Source organism: Triturus cristatus, chromosome 9, assembly GCF_964204655.1.
Source record: "Triturus cristatus chromosome 9, aTriCri1.1, whole genome shotgun sequence".
Taxonomy (NCBI): Eukaryota; Metazoa; Chordata; class Amphibia; order Caudata; family Salamandridae; genus Triturus; species Triturus cristatus.
In genome coordinates this window covers 949,665,602-949,687,048 of record NC_140592.1, presented here as the reverse complement: position 1 = coordinate 949,687,048, position 21,447 = coordinate 949,665,602, and positions in this window count along the sequence as shown.

The window sequence follows — 21,447 nt, the reverse complement described above, 5'->3', positions numbered from 1 at the left end:
AGGGGTTGCACCTTGCCCCGACCCACCAAGTGACCGAGGTACACTTCCGACCCCTGCCCGATCTGGCACTTACTGGCTTTGATCGTCAGACCTGCCTGCTGCAAAGCCTGAAGAACAGCCTGAAGGTGACACAAATGGTCCTCCCAGCTGCGGCTGAAGACAGCGATGTCATCCAGGTACGCAACTGAAAAGGCTTCCATTCCAGAGAGGACCTGGTTCACCAATCGCTGGAAAGTAGCAGGGGCGTTCTTGAGCCCAAAGGGCATCACACAGAACTGGTAGTGACCCTCGGGTGTGGAGAAGGTTGACCTTTCCTTGGCTCCATCCGTCAGGAAAATCTGCCAGTACCCGGATGTAAGGTCAAAGGTACTGAGATATTGGGCAGCTCCCAACCGGTCAATGAGCTCATCCGCCCTCGGGATAGGATGAGCATCTGTCTTAGTCACTGAATTCAGTCCCCTGTAATCCACACAGAACCGGAGTTCTGGGGTAGTGCCCGGTGGGGCAGCTTTGGGTACCAGTACCACCGGACTGGCCAGGGACTACTTGAAGGCTCAATCACTCCTAGCTCTAGCATCTTGGTAACTTCTCCATGGATGCTAGCCTTCACTTTATCCGACAATCGGCAGGACTTGGACTTCACAGGTGGGCTGTCCCCTGTGTCCACATCATGGGTACACAGATGAGTCCTTCCCGGGATAAGGGAGAACAAGAAAGCAAACTGCTCCAGTACCTGGCGACAGCCCTTCCGTTGTTCAGGAGTTAGGGATGGTGAAAGGATCACTCCCTCCACCGACCCATCCTTCTCTTGGGACGCAAACAGATCGGGAAGAGGTTCGCTTTCCTCTTCCTCTGACCCGTCAGTCACCATCATTAACGTGACCTCGGGTCTGTCTTGGTGAGGCTTCAGGCGGTTGACATGGAGCACCCGATGGGGCTGCCTGGGGGTCTTAAGATCTACCACGTAGGTAACCTTGCCCTTCTTCTCAACCACCTCAAAGGGACCTGACCAGCGATCCTGGAGGGCGCTAAGCTCTCCAGGTTCCATCACCCACACCTTCTGGCCAGGCTCCAGCTCCACTGGGTGAGCGTTTCGGTCATACCATTCCTTCATGACCATTTGGCTGGCTTCTAGGTTTTCCGAAGCTTGCTTCCACAACCTAGCCATTTGGCTACGAAAGGCCAGCATGTAGCTCACCACATCCGGGGGAAGTTTTCTGGGAGTCTTTTCCCATCCATCCTTCACCAGACTGAGGGGTCCACGCACGGGGTGCCCGTACAACAGCTCGAAGGGGCTGAAGCCCACTCCCTTCTGTGGTACCTCCCTGTACGAAAACAGCAAACAAGGTAGGAGGACGTCCCATTTCCTCCGCAGGCTCTCGGGCAGACTCCGGATCATGCCCTTCAAGGTTTTGTTAAACCTTTCCACCAGACCATTAGTCTGGGGGTGATAAGGAGTGGAGAACCGGTAAGTAACTCCACACTCTTTCCACATGGCCCGCATGTAGGCCGACATGAAGTTGGTACCTCTGTCCGACACCACTTCCTTGGGGAATCCCATCCGGGTAAAAATTCCCATAAGGGCCCGTGCCACCGCAGGTGCAGTAATGGTCCTCAGAGGGATAGCCTCTGGGAACCGGGTGGCATGATCCACCAGAACCAGGATAAACCTGTAACCGGCCGACGTTGGTGGATCCAATGGCCCGACAATGTCGATGCCCACCCTTTCAAAGGGGTTACCAACGACAGGCAGTGGTTCCAGGGGAGCCTTCAGCTTCACCCCTGTCTTCCCACTAGCTTGGCAGGTTACACACGTCCTACAAAAAGTATCGGACGCAATCCTCATCTGAGGCCAGTAAAAATGAGGGACAAGTCGAGCAAAGGTCTTGTCTTGACCCAAGTGTCCTGCCAAGGGTATTTCGTGAGCCAGTCCCAATAGGAAGGCTCGGTAACGCTGGGGAACTACCAAGGCCCGGGATGAACCATGCACTGGAGCCTTGGGTTCGCTATACAGGAGTCCATCTTCCCAATATATGTGGAAGTTCCCCGAATCGTTACCCACTGCCTGGGCTTCGGCCTGCCGCCGTAAACCCTCAAGGGTAGGGCACTCCTTCTGGACCCGACAAAACTCTTCCCTAGTAGGTCCTCCCTCCACCTGCCAGTCTGCAGGGGTAGGCAAGCCCTCCAGGGACGTTACATCCCCCTCCGTAGACTCCGGGACCACCTCAGTTGCCCCATCCACCTTTGGAGGGTCAGATGCCGGGGCAGGCTTCCCCCGTCCCCGTCTACCCTTTCCGGCAGCTGGTTGGGCCTTTGTCCCAGGCTCTAACCTCTGTGGATCCCCTCTTCGGGTAGTCACGGACCGAGTGTGGGCACACGTCCACTCAGGGGTCCCCAACATTCCCATGTGGGCCCTGAACTCAACCTCCTTCCATGCCGAGTGTTCAAGGTCGTTTCCCAACAGGCAGTCGACCGGCATGGCAGGGCTGATCGCAACTCGTAGAGGACCCGCAACCCCTCCCCACTCAAAGGGAACCTGGGCCACCGGATAGTGACCCACTCGGTTGTCAGCCATCACAACCGGGTGGACTACATTGGGAACCACCTGCCCCGGGGACACCAGCTGACTCCTTACCATAGTCATGCTGGCTCCTGTGTCCCTCAGAGCCTCCACCCTCTGGGCATTGATGGTGACCCATTGCCTGTACTTAGTAGTATTCGAGGGCATCTGGGTCTTAGGAACCATCTCACAATCCCCTAAGGACACTAAGGTTAGCCCTGCCCACTCACCTCCCTTATCTAGGGGCAATTCCTCCCCGAGCACTACACTCGCCACCCCAGGGGTCTTTCCTCCAATGGGAGGGTGTGGTCTCTTGGGACACTTGGCATCCCCCTTATAGTGCCCAACCTCACCACACTCATAACATCGGACAACCCTAGGCTGCTGACCACGGTCAGGATAAGGGGGTTTGTGGGGGCCAACCTTAGGAGGGAATCCTATTCCCTTCCCGGGTGAACTCTTTTGGGGGCCTTTAGAGAACTCCCTCTTTTTATCTCCCCCCTCTTTTTATCTCCCCCCTCTTTCTTCTGGGGGGCGCCCTGTCCAGCCCCTTGGAAACTCCCTCCAGTCCCTTTTGAAGATACCCGGGTACTTGCTCAGATATCCGCCTCCTCTGCAAGCTTCCTGGGATTAGTTAGCTTGCTGTCTACCAGGTGCTGACGCAGCTCTGGAAAACTTTTCTCGAGGAGGTGCTCCTTTAAAATTAAATTGTACAGTCCCTCATAGTCCTTGACATCACTGCCCTGCACCCAGCCCTCTAAGGCCTTCCTAGCATAGTCCAAGAAGTCCACCCAATTCTGGGTGGACAACTTCTGACTGCCCCGAAACCTCTGCCTGAATTTTTCAGGGGTCAGTCCAAATTTCCTTACTAGGGCTACCTTCATGACGGGGTACCTGGTCTGGTCTGGCTGTTCTAGCGCTAACAAGGCATCCCTCCCCACTGGAGGCATATACCTATACAGACCACCCCCCCACTGAGCTTCGGGGACACCATGGGCTCTTAGAGAAACCTCATAGGCAGCCAGCCATTTTACAATGTCATCCCCTATACCATAGCTAGCAACTACATCTTTGGGCAGGTAGGGCCTGGACTCTCTCGGGATCTCTCTCGGTATGCTGCCACCATTAGGACTGCTGGGGGTTCCAAGTTGAAGGGCTTTGAGCTCTAACTCTTTTAAGTGAAGCTCATGGAGGAACCTCCTCTCCTCCCTCTCCTTTTCCAACCGGGCCAGATCCATTCTAAGCTGCCTCTCTTCCCTTCGGTCAACTAGGTCAGCAGAGGACAAGCTCCCCCCTGAGGCGCTACTTCCCACCCTTGATGGGGCCCTGGACCCAACGTCCATATTACCGCTCCCAGGGGGAAGAAGGACTTCCGGTTCTTCTAGGAGATCTAGTCCTGGTTCTTCCTCCCGTTTCCCGCTAGGGTGGGCCATAACCCAGGCTCTTAAGCTTGCCTGGAGCTCTGTCTTCTTCGCCCCCTGCTTAAAGAATACCCCCCGTTCCTGGCAGAATTCCTTCAATTGGGCCACTGTATACTCCTCCAGCCTACCCAATTCGAATTCCATCCTACCAGATAGGACCCCAACACAGTCAACAAGAACGTTACTCTGGAAGACTTTCCCAAGAGGGGAAATATACACAGGACAATTTTAAAAACCCCCAATTAGGAAAACAAGCTGGAGAAAACTCCAATCAAAACAATCAAGTGTAGGTGGTGGCGCGCGCAAAACTGATACCAAGCGGATGCAAGCACTGAATAAGGATCCCACCGCTGAGCACCAATCTGTTGGACCTATGTCCTGGGGGTAGCTTGGCTCAGGTCAACAGGCTTACACCTTCCTCTGGCTTCTCATGCTTGCATCCTACCCAGCTTGCAATCTGGCGCAGCCTCACCCAAAAAGGACTCTACACCGATTAAATGTAAAGCTTTATTAAAAAGACTTTAACACCTCTCTTCCTTGTTAGGCTCAGATAATCAATTTCCTATTAACATTTCAGTACATTTCCAAATTAACATTCCCCTATATGTCGAGGCACACGAGGTCTTACAGTACAAAATAAACTTTTCCAACAGTGTTTTCAACAACAAAAGCTTAACCCCCCTGTCACATTTCAGTCTGGCATTCCTCAGTATGACTTGACCTCTCCACAGGGTATGTTATTTCCAACTTGGCACCCCACTACTACTTCCCTGGGCCTTTGTACGACCCCTGGACCCTCTAGGATGTCTCACAACAACTTAATTGAATAACAGTTTCTAATGCCTTTCATGGTAGCCATGGTAACAGTCCTGGCAACTAGAGATTAATAACCATTACAACCGTGCATTTCTTTACAAAACTACTTAGGCTCTAATCTCCTCGAGGTCTGTGTTTGACCCCTAGGGGTCTTGGCTTTCAAGAAAATAAAGTTAGCAGGAATATTTATGACGCCCCCTGCAGACAGCTGTGAACCTCACAGAACTCGCTCTCCCCCTCCCCTCTTTACCAGGCCCAGCTTACGGTCCAGTCTCGATGTCCTCCGCTCCCGGTGTTCTACCGGTATGAGAGCTGCTGTCCCCTCACACCGTGAGCGTCGGGTCTGCTCCTTAGCGAGGAATCCTTCCCCTTTTGTACGGCAAACCTCCGGGAGCTTCTACAGGTTGTCCCTCACAACTGTGGGACCAGTGCTCCCTCCGCTACGGCTTCGCTACCAGCCAGTCGCGGTAACTTGAGTTGGGGCCCTGGATGTTCCTTGTACTCCCCCCTGAACACCAACACCGGGCGCAGACTTCCTCACTCTTCTTGGCGAAGGGCGGCGCTTCGGGCCCTCCTCACGTGATACGAGGACGGCGGCCTCCAGGCCAGGCCCGCCCCCTCCGCTACGATTTCCTGAAGTAACTCTCGCCGGAGCTTCAACGGAGTCGCTGACTCCCGGCCCCTCACCTCTTCACGCCCCCGGGCTCCACAAGTCCATTCAGCGGACCACCGGCCACTCGACCATGGTGATGGGGTCCATTTCAGGTAGGGACTCGACCTGGTTAGATTACGGGGTAATGAGGCTTCGGGAAAGTTGGATAATATGGCCCAGTTCTCCTGTTGTGGCTGCGTCCCACTCCTCACACCCCCGGACAAAAGAAAAGGGGGGGTAGTTAACGGGTGCCGAATCCCACACGGGGGCAGACAGAGGCCAGATAGACTCTTGGGGCTTGGGCACGATCACCTCTTCTATCGGTCAAAGGGGTTTGGCCACAACCAGCCCGTCCTGCAATCCCAGGTAACAATGGATTCGGGGAGTAGGCGGCCCCAGGCGTTGCTTCACTTCCAGGTCCAGTGAATCAGGGGTTCAAACCACCTTGAGATCTTCTCTGGTACGGGGATCTCCAAGTCCCGGCTGCGTTCAGGGACCGGTCAGGTGGTTGAGGGTGGTGTCACTGACGAAGATACCCTGGCAAATCCTGAGATCTGTCCACTCCTTGTCCAGCGCAGCCACCTCCCCACTCACGTGCCTTACTCCTGACTAGCCTGCTGCCTCACACTAACCTAAAATGGCTGCCCCCCCGCCACCTCTATTTATCACCTTGGGCCTGACTTGCCAGAGGGGCCCAGAAGGTTCTGGAACCTCTCATGGCAGTCATGGCCCAGGTGCTGAGGTGACAGTTGGAGCCACCATTTTGTGCCCCTCACCTTCCTCATCTATTTTCCTCAGAGGAGCACCTTGCGTCTTTCCCTCAGGTGATGTGGAAAAGACACCCAGAACCTCTACATCAGCATCCAATAGTTAGGTAGACAGAAAAAAATGAGGAGGGGAGAAAGGGACAAAAATAAAAAAAATGAGGAGGAAACTGCCAAAGGGCTGACAGGTCTAACACACTCCATGCGATGGTCTCTGAGGAATGCAGAAACAGTTTTATTAAAATGTTTCCTGGCTTTGTCACTCTGTGGATAGAATTTGTTTGATCACTTCCATTTCTGTCTTTGGCATATATTCGAGTACACCAAGACAGTGTGAGTGTCAGGTTCCGCCTTCCAGAATCCTCGGGATTGTGCTGATGCTCAAAGTGGTCCACCTCTTGACTGCCCCAAGTCCGGAATATAAAGACACGCAGACTAGTGGGATAGTCAAGCGAGGGAAGGAAAGGGTAGGAACAGCGTGGAGGGAGACCTGTGGATGACACAGGAAAAACAGTGCAAATACTCAGTTTGTTGGAGCAGGAAAAAAGAAACAGGTGAACGCACTGTAAGGTAAAGCTAGTAAATCTATATAACACACGACCTGTAAAGGAAATGAAAGAGGAGTTTCTACCAGAAGAGAGAAGAGGGTGGCTGCCAACTTCCAACACGAAAAACTATATAGAGGAGAAAACATCCATCAATCTTATGAACACACCACAAGAATCTTGGTCATTGGAGTAACATTATGTGCCTTACACCACCTACCCTGGTTACGTGTGGAATAGCCCCAATAGCAATATAGGAACTTCCTGACGCCCTCTTATCTCTCTCTCTCCTAGGAAATGGTATATAAGAACAGACCATGTCCGCACTATAAGAACAAAAGGTACTGATTTTTTGGGGAATGTTCAATAATCACATTACCATCTTAATATAAGCATGGATGATCCTGCATGAGAAATGCAAGATCCACACACCCTCAGTTATAGACAGTCCAACTGAGTTGTCGATCCTTAATCCTTGAATGAATTCACCAAAAGGAAAGGATCCACTCCCTGCATGAGAACCCAGGCACTTCTGGTCTCGCCAACAGGGAATAGAAAATAACAGGTGGAGCGCTGTTAAGGACACACACGCCCCTCTGCAAAGAACCGCCGACTGTGCAGTGCCGCCAACACAGAAACAAGGAGCTCGTCCCGAAAGACAAGTCAGTCTGCGAAATAACTAAGTCACTTGCTGCCCGGCATGCTTCTCTGCATGAAACAGCCGTGAACGCTGTTTCGCCAACAGAGAAGCCTGGGCCACAACCGCTGAGAAACGCCTGTTCTCAAGCACGCAACAAAAGGTATCCAGCAAAGTACAAGAACGAGGTGCGAGGTGCACCTTTACCGCCATTGTAATCCTATAATGGACGCTGCTTCCACGGGGGGAAATCCAAGAATAATCGGCAGCGTTTGGAGCGTCTGACTTCCCTATATCTGGGTTTGATCGGCGTCCGAGTCATGTGAAGCGTGCTCCCCCTAGGGACGCTGGGAAATGTAGTTTTAGGCAGGATTTCCTGGTTTCTTTCGTCTTTAGCGGGCAGTCAGTGTTTTACCGGCCTACGGATCCTGACAGTGAGGGAAACGTGACATCAGTTGTGCAAAGGTATCTTTCATTAGGATTTCCAGCCCTACCCCAGTCAATGTGCCTGGGTCATTGCCACCACAGTGGACAAACATGAGGTGAGGAGCTCGGCAATCCACAATGGATTTAACCAAATCCAGCAACTGATGGAACTTTAACCCTCTCTGGCCAAACCAAGTATTCTCCACATTTAGGAAACCCAAGTCCCTGTCAATACCTCTGTTTTTTGCAGCCTCTTTAGCACAATAGACATAGCTGTGGCCCAGAATCCACACTCTAAGCATTTTGAAGTGAAGCAGCAATAGCAGTCAGGAAAAGGCTGGAGCTGAATTAAGTAGTTTTACAAATGAAAAGAAGCAGTTAAAATGGAGCATTATTTTTTAATAATATATATATATATATATATATATATATATATATATATATATATATATATATATATATATATATATATATATATATATATATATATATATATATATATTTCATTAGATGCTGTCAGCATGACAGTGAATAAAATTAGGTAGTGTGTTGTATGCCTTAGCAAGAAGTTCTATTATTGGCTATTGTTTGAAAAAAGAAATGTAATACAGACATAGATATAATTTTGAATCTGTGGTGTATCTGCTGTATCTCATTTGGAAGTAGCATGTTCCTTTTAGAATGTGCTGTGAACATGTGACCTACTGGTTCCACTAGGTTGCTAGGTACACTGTGTATGGGGGGGTGCTAAAGAGACAGAAAATGTTTTTAAAAGTTGAGGAGTTATGACACAATTAAGTAATAGCAAACTTTAATTTTCAACTCAGGACTATGTAATAAACTGTTGTTCAGTATTTAAAAATTTTAAAAACTGAAGCTAAATATCAGTTTGGACTCCTGTTTTTTCGTCATTTCCCCCTGATGATCGCAAAAACATTGCCAACATGCGGAGACAGCAACCTCATTTTGAAAGAGAGTGGAAGGGTTAACAGATGCTAACCATTCCCAAGTGGAGAAGCAGTAGTCTAAAATGAAAGATATGATTTCATTTGCAGCCTTTCTCGTGATCATAGAGTGGAAAGTTGAAGAGGTTGTCATTTTATAGTGCTTTCTATGAGAGTGTTGTACCATTCTTGTGCTTAGGTCTTTTACAAATCTTAACAGTGTCAAAACTATCCAGAAAGAGCTAAAACAACAATAGAATCTATGAACTCAATTCACTGGTATGTATATCACTTTTCAATTATTTAAAAAAATGTACATTAGAAATTAAGATATATATGGTAGTTTGATGATTAAAAGGAGTATCACAGTGATGTGAAACAATATATATCAGATGAACTGTATCTGGCAGAGGGTATGTGTTTAAGATGTTAGTAGTGTTGAAAGTTACCATGAGTAATGCCTTTAAAAATGACAATGTTTTAAATGTCTAAGCATCATGTGCAGAACAGGCAAACCTATGTTATTTGCATTCTGGGAACTGTAGTACTTTTAGTCACATCATTAAATAGTGGTGTAGTCATGAATAAAAAAAAATGTGCTGTGCCTGTATACAAATTATAAAGTAGTAATACTTGTTAGGTATGTATTAGTAAGTGTTTGTCAAAGTGTTTTTAACTTATATGACCGGTTTGCATATGTTTAGATGGTGAGATATGTTTTTTCTGGTTGCAGATATTTATATTTACAATGAGACTGTTGAGTTTACTTAAAGATGAATAGAACTATATATTTTTGGAAAGATGGCCTGTAGGTGTATATCTATTATGAAATCATATATATGGTTACATGGTGATCTATGTTCTTTAAGGCTGTTGAAAATTTCATTGATTTAGGGAGGGTGGTGCATTTTTTTCAACATGTTCTGTTTAAAATTGGGGAGAGTTAATAGTGCAGAATGTCTTTTGAGAGTTTGTGTGCTAGCTTCACTTGGCATGTAACTTTTTTGAGAAATGCTGATTATATGTTTTAAAGACTCGAGAAATATTTGCGAAATGATGTAGGTATGCCATAAAGAAAAGGTTTTGTGCTTTCAAAAGGTGAGAATTGCGGTTTTCAGTTTTAGAAACTCAATGATGCATGTGCACGCTGAGTAACAGAGCTATGTATACTCTAGAGAAGCATGTACGCAATTATATATCAAGTGAGATATCTAGAATTATTCAATCACTCAGTGCACTCTTCCGATCACATAGGCACTAATTATGTACTCATTGAACTACGCAGGCAACACCCATTCGTCCATCTAATCACCCAGATAGTAGCAATATATTTATGTGAATATTCAGGCTCTAACTATGCAGATATGGAATCACTGATGTAGTTCCTACATACTCAGGGAATCATGCTGACACTGCCTATATTCTGAGGAAATCACCTAGGCACTAACTATGCACTCATCCAATCATCCAGGGAATATTATTGTACTCAACTAGAAACACTTGTATTTACAAGTTTTAGTTAGGAATATGTACTCTTTTAGAACCATGAGGTAAATTACACATGTAACCTGTCACACACTGTTTGCATGTACTCAGAACAATTAGTGAGCTATATGCTGTGATACAGATTACTATACAGATTGTTATATGTAGTGTTTCTAAAAATTTAAATCTGACACATCTAAGTAAAAAAGTATTGAAACACTAAATCTACCCGTGACACAATGGTAGAGAGGCACAGAAATAGCTCTTATATTGCGTTTTCAAATTTACAGTATTGAGACACTGTATACCATTACAGTTTGGTTGATGTGTATTTTAAGAATTAGCACAGAAGGGATAAAGTGGTCTTTTAGCATGTCTAAGTGAGAACTGAGATATGGTGGAGCTGTGTTGTAGGAGAGGGTGCTATAATATTAAAATGTAAGTAATAAATTACGTTTTGTGTTTTGGTTTGGGATTGGTACATTTAAGTAAGTGCTTGTAGTTATGTAGGTAGGATTATTTGTAGATTTAAAACTGCAACATAACATAAAAACTGTATTTCTATTATTCAGACAGAATGCCTACAAAAGCTTAGAGGGAAAAGAAATAGAAGCAACTACAGTATCTATGCAGAACTGAGACACAAAAGCGGCAAAATGAAGAAAAAGTCATGAAAGAAAAAAGAGAAACTGGTAAGAGAACAAAGTAATTTCTTAAAAATATATGTAGACATTTCCAAAGATTACGAAATACTGAAAATAAAATTCAAACTATGAGAAAGAATTACAGTGGACAAAATCTATATAACAAGAACAAGAAATAATGTAACAAAGATGGACACACCTTAATCAGGAGAAAGAAGCAGTTTAAGGAAATCAGAGCCAGGATGAATCGTAGTAGAGTAGTTATAAATTTACTGAAAAATATGAAGAAGTATAGCAGAAAGAGAGAGGCACTGAATCAGAAAGAACGAGTTGAGAGAGTAGTTGATAAGGCCTTTGCTTTGAAGAGGACACTTTTCATTTTGATTATAAATAGAATGAATACTCTTGACAAAATGGTGTTGTGCATGACGAGACAAAACCAGAAAAAAGATTAGTGAACAGAAGTAACCTTTGTACAGTTTTTAGTGGAGAATGCATACATAGTTCTAGTACAGAGTTTTTCTTTAATGAAGAAAGCTATCTGCGGGATGATAGATTAATGCATGTGATTGATTACAGAGGCCGATGTTATGAAGAATGGCACTCCTACAGTGAAAGAGGTGTAGAACAGATGTAGAACAAGCTATTGAGGAACAGGTACAAGAAAGGCGGAGTGAGGCGTCTGTATAGAAATGGAACCGTAGTAGTGTTTGCAGTATTTAACAGAAATCCATTGATACAGTAAGGAAAGTTTTACATATCTGAAGTTTAAAACACAAAATAAGTACTTTACAAGGATTGGATCCTTGCAAGATTGGAAAACATACACATTTGCATGGACACTAACTAGATTGTTTATCAAATAATGTGTGCCTAAGCACCTTTCATCATTTTAGGATGTTAGTTGTACACCATTTAACAATGCAAACTTTAGTTAGGAGGCTGTACTATGTGAAAACTCCTGTCTTATGTTTAGGAGAAATGAATAGAGCCCTTTTGTATGGTACTGTGGCAGATGTGGGAAAGGTTTGTGATGATGTGCAGTTTCGTTTCTTTAGTCCTCTGCAGGATTCTAGGGAAAATGAAGAGTTGTTAAGAGGAGGAGTTGTAGAACAGGACACAGATATTACAGTTGATAATTTTTAAGAAGAGATTACAAAATTTAACACAGTGTTGTCTCGAAAACCAGAGTATGTTTGTATATGTTGTCGACGCACTCACTAGAAGATTTAAACACAGACATTTGACTTATGTTTAAAAAGTGAAAAAGTAAATAATGATAACTGGCAAAAGTTAGCGGTGTATTTATTTGTAGAGGAACGCTCTGACTTGTCCATACAGCAAGTTATATGTAAGTAGTGTTACAATAAATTAAAAAGATAATAAAATAAACAACACAGAGATATTATATACCCATTTTGTAAGATAATAAAATGCCTGCTAATGTAGAAAACCTATGAATGGCCCCAAAAAAATAAATCACAATTTATATTTCTTTGCAGCATTGTGATGGGCTGTTATGGTCTGGTCTCCAGGGCTCTCTACAACTCCACAATCCATGCAGTATGATGCCATCCGGGACAACTGCGGAGGCAAAACTATAAGTTGACATTGGACCTCTGAAGGGACTTCTGCCCCAGTGTTGTTGTGGCTGATATTGAATATCAGGGTCCTTCAGCCTTGCGTTGCCTTCTTGCTGATTTTACACTATTGCTTTGGTATGTTTTTAGATGTTTTTAGCATGAACATAGTCTCGGAAAAATATTTTTTATTTGTACCCCTTGACAATGTCCTGTGACATATTGTGTATTGCGCAAATATGCTCACTATGAATTGCTTTTAAAGAATGTTCAAGATAGAATGTTCTTATTGTTTTAGTTGAAAAGTGTATTATCCAATGACATCCCTTTATTTCCCGGTGACATGATTTTCTGTTTTGTTTTTGATTTTTTTGGGGTGGTTTTGTAAAGTTATAAAAAAAAATTGTTTGATTTATGATTTCCTATGTTAGGTTTTCAGATGATAGAACATGGATGTCATCCCACATGAATATTTTTTGTTTGTCCCTCTAGAATGTCTTTTTTTTGTTTGTCCCCTCACATAGTGTGCATTGCACTACTTTTGGAGCAGTTTTTCATTCCTTTTGAGTTTGGGTAAGAATGGGTAGTTTGATGGGTGTTTTTTTGTTATGTTCTATTCATGAGTTCAGATGTTGAAAGTAATTTTTTGAAATTGTTTTTGTTAAATGTGTTGTTAAAATAAAGTTAAACAATTATGTTACTAAACACCTAGACTCCAACTATGTGTAAAATATGTTTATATATCTGTTTTACATTTTGTCATTTGTATTTGTGACTACTGATGTCATTGCGACCTCCGGTGTTGGTGTGAAGAAGGAAAATGCATATTTGATGTTTTATTTATTTATTTATTTATTAACTTCTTTGCGCAGTTAGGTAAAACCATTGCAATGGAGATGCCTCCAAAACTTATTTACATCCTTAGTAGCAGGGCCAAACTGGCCATCACAATCATTATTCAGACAAGGCAATCTTACACAGTGGCCTTAACTACGAATAAAAAACTTTAAAATCTGAGATAAAATGAACATTATGACTTAATGTAGTGAGAGAACATGATGACGTACTATAAAAAGTCAGTAATACGTTTTTGAGAAGCAGGGACCAGATTGGGAGAGGCGAGAGGAGGAGAAAGTAGTTCTTCCTAGATTCTCACGTATTTTCCGGACCTTGCAAGCGTTTGAGTGTCTGTTCGTATAAAGCAAAGTGCAGATGCCTCCAAGCATGTGTTAATGCCTGTAGGAGAGTAGGATCTGCACTTGTTGCCCCCACTTTTTTTCTGATGTATACACTGGTTTATGGCTATAGTCTGGCTGGGTCCCTGCTAATCAGGGCCCCAGTCTCTCTGTTCTCTCTAAACGACTTGGTGTGCATATTAGATGCACTAGTGTTTGGATACTGTGGTACCAAGGGCATAGGTACTTCACAGGCCTACCAGGGACTGAAGCATGTATTATGCCACCCCTGGGAAGCAGACTCAATCTGACACCACAGGCTCGCTACTGCAGCCTGGGTGAGGTAGTGTTAGCCCTATCAATCCTGAGGGCAGGGTGCTTGGTTTACAATGTGAGGGGGTGCCTCTGCATGAGCAGGACCCCTCTGCAGCTGGCAGAGTCTATTCTCTGTGGCTGTTTGGGGATGCGGTTAAACCATATACTCTTAAGTGCATTATAACCTAGCGGTAAATGCTAACTTTGGGATGACTGCAACAAAACATGTCGTGTTTGGTGTCAAACAACTTGGAATCATACCCCCACACCAGTAACTGGTGTGGGAGTATGATCCCACCCTTCTAGAGGGGACGACATGTACCTACTGTGGTAACACAGTAGAAATCTGAAAGAGCCCTGGCATCACAAAATGGATGCCACCAGCACAGACACTGGGCTGCCCTCCTGCTGCTGACCGAAACTCACAGTAGAGGAGGCCCAACAATAGGCATCCTGTCACAGGGAGATGTCACCACCTTCCAGACAGGATTTTGTGTATTGGGGCTGGGTGGGTGCACTCCTAGAGTGCTTTGAAGTTCTGCACTGGGGGAGCAGTAGGCTCCTCTGTGCATATGCCAGCTCAAACCGGTTCAGGGGCTACCTGTCCCTGCTCTGGTGCGAAACTGGACAAAGGGAAGTGGGTGTAACCACCCCCTACCCTGACCCTCCCAGAGGAGTGGTCATAGAGCTAGTCCCTCCCCTATCTTCAGGATAAGATAGGAAACCTTGCCATTGCAAAGTAGATAACCCTGGACGACACTCTACAAAGAAGAATCCTGGACCTTCGACGTTCCACTACCTTTGGAAGATGGAAAAATCTCCCTTGGAGTCAAGGAGTGACTGCCCTGCTTGGCAGGTACCAAAAACTCTAATCAACGGTAGTAAACTTTCCCGCTCCCGCCAGAGTTCGAAGTCCCTGCAGCCCCAGAAGTGGATTTCCTGACTTCTCAATGGTCATTGTGAGTCCCCAGCAGAGCAGAGGTGAGTGGACCCCGCGAGTGACAAGGAACAGCAATAACCGGGTACCGTGCACTATTGTAGAGTGCAACCCCTTCACGACGTTCTACGAACTTGTGCATTGGACCATTTGTGGCCCAAGCCTCCAGCAGGTTTTGCAGCACAAATGAGAGGCCTACCCCGTCCCGAGTGACCGTGGGCTCCTGTGAAGCATTTCCTCAAGAGGCGTCTTTGTGATCCCTTGCCCATTGGCTTGTGGGTCCCCCGAAGACTTTCTTATCAATTCAAAGGGCTACTCTGGTTGTGCCAGGCCTGCCCTCACTTACCCTTGCTGGGTAAGTCCCTCAGACCTTGCTGGTCTGCACCATTGACTAAATTCACTTTCCGCGAGACTTGCTGTTGCCAAGGCTTGTTGGCTCCAATCCGGTTGACGACACTGCAGTCAGCTGCAGACGTTGTGGGACACTCCGAATCCAGCTGCTGGTCATCGTCGATCTCTCCTGGACCTCGTGAGCGAAGAGTCAAAACACCCTTGATCACCTGAAATCACCTGACATCCGTGGGCATCCATCTTCCTGGCCCCGGGTCACTGGCAAGTGAGTGTGAACACTGTCCCTTCAATTTTAAGGTCTTCTACATCTCGAATCCAGCAACTTCTTCAGTCTTCGCAAGCAGCAAGTCTTCTTTGGTCTCCATAGAAAACAGCGACGCGACCCGACACCAAAAGACACCTATGCACCCGGCTTCCCTGGGTGAGGTAACTCGTGCACTCCGGTGCCCTAGTGTGTGTTGGTCCTCGAATTACTTACCTTGTAAGTGGCTTGCTTGTAGACTTCCTCGAAGTACCCTAAAACTTTAAAAATCAAACCGCGACTTGCGCCATTGAAATCAATAGTGAACCCGCGGCTTTGTTCTCACACTGCACGCGCCTCCTGTGGGTCTGTTACTTACCTGCTTTTGCTGCATTAGTGAAGCCCCAGCGATTCCACAGGCCCTAGGCCTTGTCATTCTGCAAGTCGACTTTCCTAAACCTCTTTTTTAGTATATGGTCTGGTACGCCCCTAGGGCCCCAGCCATACTTGTGCTTAACTTATTGTGAAACGTTGATATTTGAATGTGTTCCTGGCTTCTAATCTCATAAAGAGATTAGTAGAGTGTGTCTAGAAATAAATACATATATATTTGATATACATACCTGTGTGGTGTCCTTTCATTTGGTAATTCAAGAGATTATAAGGTAAAACAAGCTGCTTTACATTCCTCTGAGACTTAGCCTGAAGGCTGCTCTCCACAGCTACCACTAGGATAGCTTTCTTTAAAAGGTTGCCTTAAACCTATCTACCATAAGAGTCAAATTGGACTGGTGCAATGTGGCCACTATAACTAGTGACTAGCATATGCCAGGCCAACTTCTCACATTGGTGGGCAGCGTGTGGGATTCCAGCTTGCCATTGTTTTACCAGAAAATCTCTATTTGAATTACTAACTGAAAACCACTAAAGGTACTCAAGGTACATATAAAAGTAAAGCTTAGTATCAATAAGTTCTACTGAACTTAGAGTTGTTTCTGAAAGGATAGCACACCCTTGCTACAACTCAAGCTTGGATCAGTAGGCCACAAACTAGTGTAGGTAGTGCAACACTGCATAACACTAAAATGTCCTCAAGGGAAGGAGCCAGTGGGTCCACCCAACCCCAGTATAAGGACATGACCTTCTTTGACTTGAAGGCCATGTGCATTGCAAGACACCTGGGATTAGGACAGAGTCCCTCCACACTACACCTTATAAATCTACTTATAGCAGATGATCTTAGACTGGCTCTAGGAGCTGGTGGATCTGGATCAGGGGGTGGGTCAGCCATAGTCCCTAGGTCTGCTCATGAAAATCAAGATGACCTGGAGTCTGTGATTGAAGGGCCAGATTCACAAGGATTTGAAAAGGACAGAGGAATTCTCCCTAAGAGAGCTGAAAGAGTGGAAGAGAGAGGGTCAGGACCCCTTCAAGGGAATCTGCCCACTCAAATCACTCTGGAAGAGAATCTGTCCATCAGAGGAACTCATACTTTCATAGAGAGATCTCCTCGGAAAGAAGGTACAAGATGCTCCAGTATGAGGAAGCTAGGCTTGCCCTCAGAACCAAGCAATTGGCCTTAGATAGAGAAGCCTTTGAGTTCCAGAGCGCTTCTAGAAAAGAGGGGTTAGAACCCCCTGGTGGCAGCAACAGTGTCCCTAGAGGCAGAGATTACATTCTAGACCATAGGAACCTGTCCAAGGTTGTTCCTCCCTACCAGAGTGGGGATGATATCCACAAATGGATAACTGCTATGGAGAGGGCCTGTAAAGTTCAACAGGTCCCCCAGAAACAGTGGGCAGCAATCTTGTGGCTCTCCTTTTCAGATAAAGGTAGAGACAAGCTCCTCACTGTTAGAGAAGAGGGTGCTGATGATTATGATGTCTTGATGCATTAATAGATGGGTTTGGCTTAACCACTGAACAATACAGGTTGAAGTTCTGAGACACCCAAAAAGCACAGAATCAAGACTGGACAGACTTTGTAGATTGTGCAACCAAGGCTCTGGAGGGTTGGCTGGTTGGTAGTAGAGTTACTGATTTTAAGGGATTGTATAATCTTATGATGAGAGAACAGATCCTTAATAATTGCCAAATCCAGTTGTTGCATCAGTACCTGGTGGACTCTGATCTGACCTCTCCCCAAGAATTGGGAAAGAAGGCAGACAAATGGGTCAGAACCAGGGTGAGGCAGAAAACCCAGAACCAAGGGGGTGACACTAAGAAGCAGGATCCTAAAGGCTCAGATAAGGGTGGGGATAAGTCAAAAGACCAGAAGTCTTCACAAGGGCCCCAAAAATCTGCATCTGGTGGGGATTCACAGTCTACAAAGGGGAAAGGCCAAAAGAAGCCCTGGTGCAAATTCTGTAAACAGAAAGGGCACTGGACTTCTGATTGTACCAAATCCAAAGACCAAACCACCACCACTCCAGACCCTAAGGCAACTGTTCCCCCTAGTGAAGTCATTGGTGGAGGTGGTAACCAGAATAAGGGTGTAGTAGGGTTGACCCTGGGTTCTGATGTGGACTCTGGCCTAGTCAGAGTACCAACACAGGCATTGCTAGTTTGTGAGGGAGACCTTGAAATGTCCTTCCTAGTGAGCCCCAGTGATCTGGGCAAGTACAACAGCAGCCTATAATTAATGGCAAACAGGCTTTGGCATTCAGGGACACAGGTGCTAGTGTCACCATGGTGGCAGAGGATCTAGTGGACCCTGCACAGATCATCCTGGGTGAAATTTACCAGGTTACCAATACAAAAAATGTCAGGACCAACCATAGTCTGGCAGTTGTGAATTTCTCCTGGGGAGGGGTAATTGGCCTCAAAAAGGTAGTAGTCAGTGCAGACCTCCCTGTCGAATGTTTGTTGGGCAATGATCTGGAGACTTCAGCCTGGTCTGAAGTGGAATTATGGACTCATGCTGAGATGTTAGGCATACCTGCAGAGGTATTTGCTGTGCCCAGGTCACGGGCCAAAATGCATAAAGCTGAACCAGCTCTGGATCCTGAAACTATGGACCAGATGCTACCCAAGAGGAGCAGCAGTAGGGTTAAGGCAGTGTCTTCCCCTCTGTCTCAGATTCCCATCCTGAGGGAGGAGAAGCAGATCCTGAAGAAGGAACTGCCCCAGAGGAACTTGAGCCTGGTCAGGTTGAGTTCTTGGGGGCAGGGGGACCTTCCAGGGAAGATCTGAGTAAGGAGCAACAGTGCTGCCCCTCTCTTGAACCCCTCAGACTGCAAGCTGCTGCTGAGGCTGCTGGGAGTGCTAGTGGGTCCCATAAAGTTTATTGGGACGAGGGACTCCGATATTCTGAGGCTAGAGATCCTACCCCTGGAGCCACCAGGAGGTTGGTAATACCTCAGAAGTTTAGGGGGTTCCTCTTGACCCTAGCACATGACATCCCATTGGCAGGACACTTGGGCCAAAACAAGATCTGGGACAGGCTTGTCCCTCATTTTCATTGGCCACACATGTCAGAGGACACCAAGGAGTTTTGTCGCTCCTGTGTCACTTGCCAAGCCTGTGGCAAGTCAGGTGGCACAACAAAGGCCCTCCTGATACCACTACCTGTGGTGGGGGTTCCCTTTGAAAGGGTAGGATTGACATTGTTGGTCCCCTTGACCCTCCAACAGCATCTGGGCCCAGGTTTATCCTGGTGGTAGTGGATCATGCCACCAGGTACCCAGAAGCCTATTCCCCTCAGGACCACCACAGCCCAAGAGCACTCATTGGAGTCTTCTCCAGAGTGGGTTTCCCTAACGAGGTTATATCTGACAGAGGTACCAACTTCATGTCAGGGTATCTAAAAGCAATGTGGAAGGAGTGTGGTGTCAATTACAAGTTCACTACTCCCTATCACCCACAATGCAATGGGTTAGTTGAAAGGTTCAACAAAACCCTAAAGGGAATGATTAAAGGCCTCCCAGAAAAGCTTAGGCGAGAATGGGACCTTTTACTTCCGGCCTTCTGTTTGCATACAGGGAGGTCCCACAGAAGGGGGTTGGCTACAGCCCTTTTGAACTTCTGTTTGGGCACCCTGTCAGAGGCCCATTATGTTTGGTGAAGGAGGGCTGGGAGTTACCTCTCAAACCTCCCAAACAGGATGGGATGGACTATGTACTTGGTCTCCGCTCCCGGATGGCAGAGTACATTAAGAAGGCAACCAAAAACCTTGAGGCTAGCCAAGAATTACAAAAAGCTTGGCATGACCTAAAGGCTGTCCTGACTGTTTATCAGCCAGGCCAGAAAGTGTGGATGTTGGAGCCTGTGGCCCCAGCAGCTCTCCAGGACAAATGGAGTGGCCCCCATACAATTGTTGAAAAAAAGTTAGAGGTCACCTACTTGGTGGATCTGGGAACTCCCAGGAGCCCCCTTAGGGTGCTCCATGTCAACAGATTAAAGCCATATGTGGACAGGGCTGACATGGGCTTGCTCATGGCAACTGATGAGGAATAGGAGGAGGAGAGTGACCCTCTCCCTGACCTGCTCTCACAGAACCCTGATGATGGATCAGTTGATGGTGTTGCTTTGGCAAGCAGCCTCACTGAACATCAGCAAACTGAATGCAGACAAGTTCTGCAACAGTTCAGACATATTTTTAGCCTGACCCCAAGTCAGACTTCCTGGTGGTGCAACCATGAGGTGGACACTGGAGGCAGTCTGCCTGTCAAGAGTAAAATCTACAGGCAACCTGACCATGTCAGGGACTGTATCAGGACTGAAGTCCAGAAAATGTTGGAACTAGGTGTTATTGAGCCTTCAGATAGCCCTTGGGCTAGTACAGGAGTCCTTGTGCCTAAACCTCATACCCAGGGTGGTAAGAAAGAAATGAGGTTTTGTGTTGACTACAGAGGCCTCAATGCAGTCACCAGGACTGATGCCGATCCAATTCCCAGGGCAGATGAACTAATAGATACTTTGGCCTCAGCCAAGTACCTCAGTACATTTGACCTAACAGCTGGCTACTGGCAAATCAAGTTAGCTGATGATGCCAAGGCCAAAACAGCATGTTCAACCCCTGGTGGGCAATATCACTTTGTGGTAATGCCCTTTGGTTTGAAAAATGCACCTGCCACTTTTCAGAGGTTGGTGAATAAAGTTCTGACTGGTATGGAAACGTATTGCTCAGCTTATTTTGATGATATTGCTGTCTTTAGTTCCACCTGGCAGGATCACCTGGTCCACCTCAGAAATGTTTTGGAGGCCCTGCAAAAAGCAGGCCTCACTATCAAGTCCACTAAGTGCCAGATAGGGCAGTCCGGTTGTGTACCTGGGCCACCTTGTAGGTGGAGGCCAGGTTCAACCATTGCAGAGCAAAATCCAGACCATCATGGAATGGGTAGCTCCAACCACCCAGACACAGTTGAGAGCCTTTTTAGGCCTGACTGGGTACTATAGGAGGTTTGTTAAGGGATATGGATCTATAGTGACCCCCTTAAATGATCTGACCTCTAAGAAAATCCCCAAAATGGTTGAGTGGACAACTAGCTGTCAAAAGGCATTTGATGACCTCAAGCAGGCAATGTGCACTGCCCCCATAGTCCAGACTACCAAAAGAAAATCATTGTCCAAACAGATGCTTCAGAGCTGGGTGTGGGAGCTGAACTATCTCAAATTAATGATGAAGGTCAAGACCAGCCAGTAGCTTTCATAAGCAGAAGGCTGACCCCTAGAGAGAAACGTTGGTCAGCTATAGAGAGGGAGGCCTTTGCTGTGGTGTGGGCCCTGAAGAAGCTGAGGCCATACTTGTTTGACACTCACTTCATAGTTCAGACTGACCACAAGCCCCTCCTATGGCTCAAACAGATGAAAGGTGAAAATCCTAAACTGCTCAGGTGGTCCATTTCCCTACGGGGGATGAACTAGACAGTGGAACATAGACCTGGGACCCAACATGCCAATGCAGATGGACTCTCAAGGTATTTCCACTTAGAATACGAAGACTCAACTGGTCAA